The 8263-nt window shown below is 35.1% G+C and overlaps 1 long non-coding RNA gene across 2 annotated transcripts in view; it reads right to left on the bottom strand.

The window, feature by feature from the left end:
- Positions 1 to 600: 600 nt before the first annotated feature.
- Positions 601 to 8263, bottom strand: part of LOC145673816 (uncharacterized) — a 67826-nt gene continuing 60163 nt past the window's right edge. For both annotated transcript variants that reach the window (XR_014128822.1, XR_014128823.1), the window contains one exon: positions 601 to 873. This is a non-coding gene — a long non-coding RNA (uncharacterized LOC145673816). The remainder of the gene's footprint in view (positions 874 to 8263) is intronic.

The following is an 8263-nucleotide window of genomic DNA, read 5'->3' as shown; positions in this document are numbered from 1 at the left end:
GGATTTTTTTTTTTTCGACAAAAAAAAATACGGGTCTCTTAAAAACATGTCTAGTTGCTATAAAAAAAAGTTTCAACAATATCTGAGATGGTGATGGTACAATTTTATATTTTTTTTGCTTGAGTTGAAACGGAAGGCACCTATTGTAGATTTCGTATAAATTGTTGGAACATACTAGAATGAGAATTTAGCTTGGAATATTACAAAATAAATATGTGCATTGGTTTATAAATTATTATTTGGCTTCAATAAAAATGTCTCAAACAGAAATTGTTTATCATGATAAAGATTGATAAATAGGACATTTCAGGTGATGGAATAGTATACATTGTTTGTCTTTAGGCATCATGCCTAACTACGAATAACCAAGCAAATAACAAGTTAATCTAACACTTAGTACGCAACTCAATATTTATCTAAATAATACTTCCGGAATAACTAAAACACATACGAGCAGTTGTTTGACGGATTTTATGTGGAACTGATCACTTTTTGTAGGACAATTTCGGATTCTCCACATGCAGTTTGTACTCATTTTCAAAGTATGTTAAACTGTTTATGTTACATTCATTTACAACAGCACAACACACTTGCTATATCCTCTTCATTTACAGTACCAAACTTCTCATGGTTATCTTTGATTTATACACCTAAGTCTAACTTAGCCGTAATTCGACGTGAGCAAATGTTACATCCTAATGGGTACTTCCTCTGACGACTTTGCATATAAACACTGCATATGAACATTGGAGGCAAACTTCTCATCAATCATGACATGTGCTGCAATCTTGAACAGGTACTGGTTTCAAGAAGTTGTTCTCGTTTCTTTCTTCCATGAGGAGCGATCCCTGCTTTCATCTCTCTCTTGCTTATCTGCAAGGAAAAAAACAAATAGTATTAATACACACAAACCAATACGGATGGCAGTTAAAATGTACTGAACCCATTCATCTATCACTTTTACAGTAAGCTACCTAAAATGTCCGGTTTCTGAATGAAGACAATAGCTTTATGAAAAATATATGAAACTCATAGAATACGCATTTTCATTCAAAAAAAAATTCCCCGCTAAACATATTTTGAATCCCCACTTACGATATGCCCTTTAATCAAAGTGAAACGATAAAATTAATTTCAAACTGGTCAGTAGTTTTACTGTGATACGATCACAAACAAAAAAACAACATAAATTTCAATGTGGCGAAAACATTATAGGAAATGCCCCCAATCCCCCCTTTAAAAAGGGAATTCTCAAAAACGCTGGACACATGTTTGCTTATTTTTAATAAAGAGAGAAATATATCAACCTTCCTTTAAAAAAAATTTTTTTTACAATTCACATTTTGTGTAGTAACTTGCAATATAAATATCAATTTGTAAATTTTGTATCGCATTTTCTGTATTATAATAAGTAATTATAGATTCGTAAAATTAGTCACAATTATGCTCAAAAAACAATGCATTGGGTGTTCTTTCTTCAGACGCACACACAAAGAGAGAGGGAGAGTCCTTTTGGTCGAATGTTTCATGAGTTAAGTTCGTGGCGTCTCCTGAGGAAAAGTCTTGCAAATACTGTATGTAGGTTTTTACAAGGGGCGTAAATGAGCATTCAGTACTTCGAATGAAAAGAGAAAAGAAAAGAGAGAGAAAGACGAGTGTATTTTTCTATATTTTCGACGCTGGATAATGCCTTTACTGTTTCAGTGTTCTACTGTACGCACTTCTGCGTTTTACCAACTGCAGTATATCCAAGCCCCATACATGCTACACCCATATATCGGCTAGGTCCAATATACGAGGGTCATTTCAAAAGTTCTGCACATTATTCTGAAATATATTATGGAACTAAATTTGTTGTACAAAATACCTTTACAGGCCTTCAATATAATCTCTACTTTTGCTTATGACAGCTTCCCAACGTTTAGGTAAATTCTGTATTCTGGATAGGGCATCCTCATTGTTGACCTGTCTGATCACTCGGAACACCTCACAGGAAGCTTCGTTAATTGTACCAAAACGTTTTCCACGGAGTGGTTCCTTCAATTTGGAAGTCTGGCGGGCTCAAATCAGGACTATACGATGGGTGGGGAAGTCGTCCCATACTCGACGAGTAGGAAACATTCCATACTTGCCGAGTGTTCCCCCTCATTTGTAGGGCAGTATGCGGTCTTGCATTATCGTGCATAATGAGGAAAACAGCTGCAAGCATATCAGGCCTTCTTTGACGAATTTTCGGAAGCAAAACATTTTGCACAAAGAGCTTGTCCTATGCGTCTGTTACAGACGTCCTCTGTGGCACCCTATTTGTAGCTATCACTCCATTCATGTCATACGCGAAAATCATCATGAGTTTAACCTTTGATTGTTGGCAGTGTAATTCTTTTGGGCGTGGAGAGTCGGAACTTTTCCATTGTGACGACTGAGACTTCAGTTCTAGTTCAAAATCTCGTATCTAGGTTTCATCAACTGCAACAATCCTTCGTAGTAACTGATCTCCTTTTGTTCGGGAACGCTGAAGCAATTCTTCTGCAGCAGCATTGGAACAATGGTAAATCGTGCTCATCGCCAAAGTTCAATTGAAAAAGAACTTAAATTATCTGACATAGAAGGTAGTGAGCTCGAATATAGCGAAGTGGAAATAAACCTGTCAGATTTTGATGAGAACAGTGATTTGAACATTTTATTTGAAAATGCAAATGGAACAAATGGAAGCTGTGGTACGTTTTTTGCAGTGAATACCTTGTAATATTCATGATGCTGTAGTGGTGTTAGTTTGCAAAACTGACAGACAAGTGGTAGTTTGTTTGCCTACGTTTTACATGTGCGTTCCAAGGGGCTAAAACCTGCCATTGTGCTAACAGAAAAATTGTAACTTTATATTGGGTTGGCAACACTGCTTCTCTGGTGACATCCCCTAAAGTGCCCAATGAAGGTCTCTCACGCTATCTTTTCGCGAAAACAAAATTTAAAATAATTTCACCATTTCAAGGATAACCGGGATGAAAAGTATAAAAGGTTAACCCTGAATTCATTGGAATACAACTATACCCCACTCTTCCTCATTCCACCCCACTGTACTGTACCACCACCGAAATGCGATTAGAAGCCGCCTTTGCACACATACAACAGTGTACTAAAGTTGCTATTGATTTTTATGATAGTTTTTCTATAGAAATAAAATAAATAGGTCGTAGTTAGTGGCATAAATAAAAAATGGTAACTTAAACAATTACATATATAGTTGGCAACACTGTACCTAGAAACTTAGTAATTTTAGAGAATAAATACATATAATGTCTTAGACATTCCAAGTTCATATCAGACAAGATAAATTATTTTCCGTAAGAAATTATGACATTTAAGTTATGGGCCTCGGTGTTTCATGTAACCTAAAAATACCTTGGTGTTCCTAGGGTTAATATTCTATTTTACAAATACATCTTGAACCGCAAACACTTCTCCTAAGGTACGTTCTTTAAATCAAACGGATACTATAAAATTCTAATTCGAAGTATGTACTAACTAAGTGCCAAAATCCATCTCAAAATGGTTCGGCAGTTTGCTCATAATACGATCACAAACAACATTGTCAATTTCAATTAGGCGAAAACATTATATAGAAAATACCCCCTTAAAACAGGAGTCTTCAAAAACGCTGAGACATGTAAGTGCTTATTTGTATTAGAAATTTATTCATCTTCTTAACTTGACATGCTCATAAGATACTAAATTTTTCGCACAAATTGTGACCTCTTCATTCACCCCTCAGGACATACACTTTAATCAAGTTGATACTATAAATTCTCAGTTCGAAATAGAATATAGCTACATTCAAAAATTCATTTCGAACGGTGCAGTGATTTACCCGTGACTCGATCCCACACAAGATCAGTTTCATTTTTACATATTAAAACTAGCTAACTGTCCATCGAAGGTAAAATTTGTTAAGTCACTTTCCGGTCGAAATTTGCGTACTTAGCTTGTTTTTAAAAATAAATAAATAAAATTCTACTTGAAAGTAAACTTCTGTTTTAGTTGCTCTAATTCTGAATATAAATAAGCTTAGAGTTAGCATCTAGGTTAGTTCTATACCCTTAAAGCACACACATTCAGTTGTTCTAAGTGACAGCCGATTTTATCATAAAACGATCAAATTAGCCCTTTCGATACTGATATTAGACATTTTAAGCCATCAGATGTTACTTCAGATATCCAAACCGTTTACGTGCCCCCTCCCCACAGGAACCAGAAAGAAAATACGAATCCATAATAGATTTAAATAACAAAAATGGGTACAATCTAGATACCGTTTTAGCCTCACGTATAGATCACAGAAAATTGACAAGCAATACACAGAAAACTATCGAGATATAAAAATTACTTTGTAAATAAACTATCAACGTCTGGAGTTTACCAAGTGGATGGTAATTGTAGTGTAGCCTACAATTAATCGGCCTATCGGCATTACCAAAAGAAACATCACAATCTGGATGAAGATCACTGCAGACACTAGAAGAGGAAATAAAAAAGACTGCCAATACATCCTCATCCTTCCAAACATAAAACTAAACGCATAAAAGAACTTTGCACAACGTCTTCCATCACAGAAATGTATAACAGTCGTTCTCCATCAGAACCACAAACCCCAACTGAATTTGGACAAAGGTAACATGGAGAAAAAGTGTGATGCAATAATTAATAGTTCCCTCGAAACCCAACACTAAAATTACGTATCTGATTATAGTGTAAATGAAGCACCTAGTATCAAAAGCCACCAAATTCATTTTTTTTTTAACCGAAATTCAGTTATATATCGCTTGTTATATGTTTAATCTAAAGGAATTCCACTGAAACAATTTTGTTTAAAGCTTAATATTTCATACTAAAAAACTAGTTCAAATACGAGACTTTGTACGCGTGTACATGGAGGTTCACTGCACGTTTTGCGAGATTACTCGAAACTAAGCCAAATGGATATGTCGGATTTTGATATTAGACGCCTCAAATATCAGGTAATCTTCAGTCTTATGCGCACAAGACAGTGTTAGTGTCCCAAATCTTAGGGCATATGGGTCGAAGTGGGTCAGGCCTAACGTCATTTGATGGCTGACAATTGAATCCAAATAGATGTGTAAAAAGCACCGTGAAGATGAGTGAACTTTCCGCAGAACTATGCTACATTTCACAGTTTTATTTGGGTAATGGTGCAAATGCTGTACAGGTCCGTGAACAAATTTGTGTTGTTTATTAGCAAGATATGTTATCAAAAGCAACAGCTTAAAAAAGGTTCAGTCGCATTCGTTCTGGAAATTTTGATGTCCAAGATGCTTCTCGGAGTAAGTGACCAATCATAGCAAAAGTGAATGATACTCTGGCGAAAGTCGAGCAAGACCGGCATGCAAAGAATTACGATATTACCAAGGACCAACATCCATTACTAAACAGTATTTAACCATTTCAAGAAAGCTGGGTATGTAAACTCATCAATGCAAAAATCATCAATATCTAAAAATGTATGTTTGTTCGTTTGTATGTTTCTCCGGCATTTAAATCCATACCATTGGCTTGGCATGCTTCTGTGTGTTAAAAAGAGGACAGTGAAATTTTTAAAAATATACAATAAACCACATGTATAAATGTATTTTTATAATACTATTGTTTCTTTTATTTATTTATTTATTTATTGAACAAATTCCTAGATACAGCATAATTGTGCCATTTTACACAGGGAAATGTCAACAAGCGGAAAAAAAAGAAAAAGAATTAAAAAAAAGTAAACAACAACTATAACATCAATAGTATTAACAAAGAGTGCACAAGTAATATTATTTAGTCAGCACGCGTTTTATTGCTCTTTCAAACACCGGATAGCTCGAAAAAATGTCCACCTCACTTGTTAGATTATTAGAATAGTTGGGTACTCGGTGAAAAAGAGACCTCTGTATAATTGTCAACCTAGGGCGTGCAAGATGGAATACGTAGGTATTCCGGGTTTTGCGGGAAGGGACATGTAAGGATAGTTGTTGAATTAGGGTTTCTGATCTTACGTTCCCATTAACAATCTTATGAAGAAACTTCAAATCAGAGTTATTTCTGCGTACTTTCGGCGTCTGGATATTAAGATATCGCAAAATTTCCTCTTTAGGTAATATTCGAAGTGCGGGAACACGAAAACGTACTATTGCAATAAAGAAACTGAGAACAGACTCAAGTCTAGAGAGATGTGTAGGTGCGGCCATGGCCCATATGGGAGAGCAGTATTCGATCTTGGGTGCTATTAGAGTTTTATAGAATGTTGTTAATGATGCCACAGTACGTAGTTCAGTGAATCGGTAAAGAAGCCCCAGCATACGCATTGATTTCTTAACTATTGAGATGTGGTCAGAGAACGAGAGTTTCGAATCAAAGATGACACCAAGATCATTATGACTGGCAGAATGTGTTATAGGGGAATCGTTAATATGGTATTTGGAGGGAACAGGAGACTTTTTCAGAGTAATTGTAATAGCGTCACATTTCTTACTGTTAAGTTTCAATTGTTACTGTTAAGTTTTCAGTACCATAAAATATTACTTTTAAAAAAGAAAGAACTTAGGGACAAATATTCAAAGAGCACTGATAAATTTAACGTGTTTTGTCAATCCAGGCCTCTAAGCCATCATAATGATGAGAAACAAATTTAAGAAAATAAGATACGTATATCCAATCTTAATGGGGTACAAATTACCGAAAAGGTTAAGAACAAAAAATTTTGAATTGACAATGATCACATAGGTTTGTGCTAGAGGTAAAAGATTTTGTGTATTAATTAAAAAGATACGTTTAAAAAAACAAGATATCTTGCATCCTGCACGGAAGGGAGGAGTCTCGAACGAACCAGAAGCATAAGTGAAATAGCGTGGTAGTTGAAGAGTTGCGAAGATCTCTTTTATCACATTTAATCATATAAATTCCTCTTTACCTTATTATACATAAAGTTTAGTTATTCGAAAATCTAAGCTATTGTGGTCTCTCACGTTTTTTCATTTTATATTGTAAAAAAACATGCTTTGTGGTGAGGGACTTTCTCTTTCTTATACTTCAATTTGCCCTGTGTTATGTAAATTCATTTCTTATTTTAAAATAAAGGTTGGTATTATACACGGTGACCGAGAGACATTAGTTCTTTTATTTAACTTAAAAAAAAAAAAAAAACTGATAGTGTAACAATAGCTATCCATGTCCATTGTTATTTAATTTCATATACATCTTATTAGAAGTGAATATCATTTAAAATTTTGTGTCTATGTATTAAAAAAATAGAAACCAAACAGAATCACAATTTTCTTTAGTTTTCCTCCTAGTTCAAGCACAAGGTGTCTTTTTTTCCCTGAGCAACAGTTTCAATAGAAAGGGTTAACAATACTGTCCATCGTTGTTTCTCATCCGACCACACACACGCACACAGAGAACCGTTGACCCAGTGAAGAAAGGGACAAGGAAGTCGAAAAACTCTTAGCACCATCTTGTGAAAGAGTAAGGAAACGGCAAACCTACCCAAATTTAATGGAATCGGAATGGAAGATAATTCCTGAAAATTTGCGAAGAGCACATTTCAGACCGTTCATCTCCAAACCAAGATGTGATAAACTTTTTACACATCTTTGAGAATTTAACAAAGTCACACACAGGACGGAACATCGCCGATTCTAAATTCCAGAAAATTTTAGAAGCATATTGTGAAATGTTAAAAAATCACGTTTTTCGGAAAACGGACGCTCCAGCACCGTTAAGCGGCGTATACCTTAATTAAAAATCCAAAACGCAAGCAAAAACCACTGAACGAATCAGAAAGAAGAAAAATTCAGAAAATAGGTTATAGACGGATCCAAATCATCAGGAAAATTGGTAACTAAAAACCTCGAGACAGTCTGAACTCATCAATGGTGTACAATACAACATTTCGACTTCATTCATACACTTAATACAACACCATATAGAATTATACACATACACGTAAGTTGATCGTAACAATGATGGCAGGCTAAGTTAATACATAGCAGCAGTGTCCAAATTCCACAACACGGACTGACGTAAATGCTACTTACTCATCACTTTCTTTAGCGAGCCACAAACTTGTATCAAGAATCAAGTTATTTACATATCTGAGTCTCTCGTTACATCCTATCGAGACTTAGTGATCACAATATTGAAACAGTAACAGCATCATGGCTCAAGCACGAAACTTAGATTCATAGACACTTTTTGAGAACATGTTCCGAAA

The sequence above is a fragment of the Thermobia domestica genome, chromosome 17, assembly GCF_964235325.1.
Source record: "Thermobia domestica chromosome 17, izTheDome1.hap1.1, whole genome shotgun sequence".
Taxonomy (NCBI): Eukaryota; Metazoa; Arthropoda; class Insecta; order Zygentoma; family Lepismatidae; genus Thermobia; species Thermobia domestica.
This window is presented reverse-complemented; position numbering and strand designations above follow the sequence as displayed.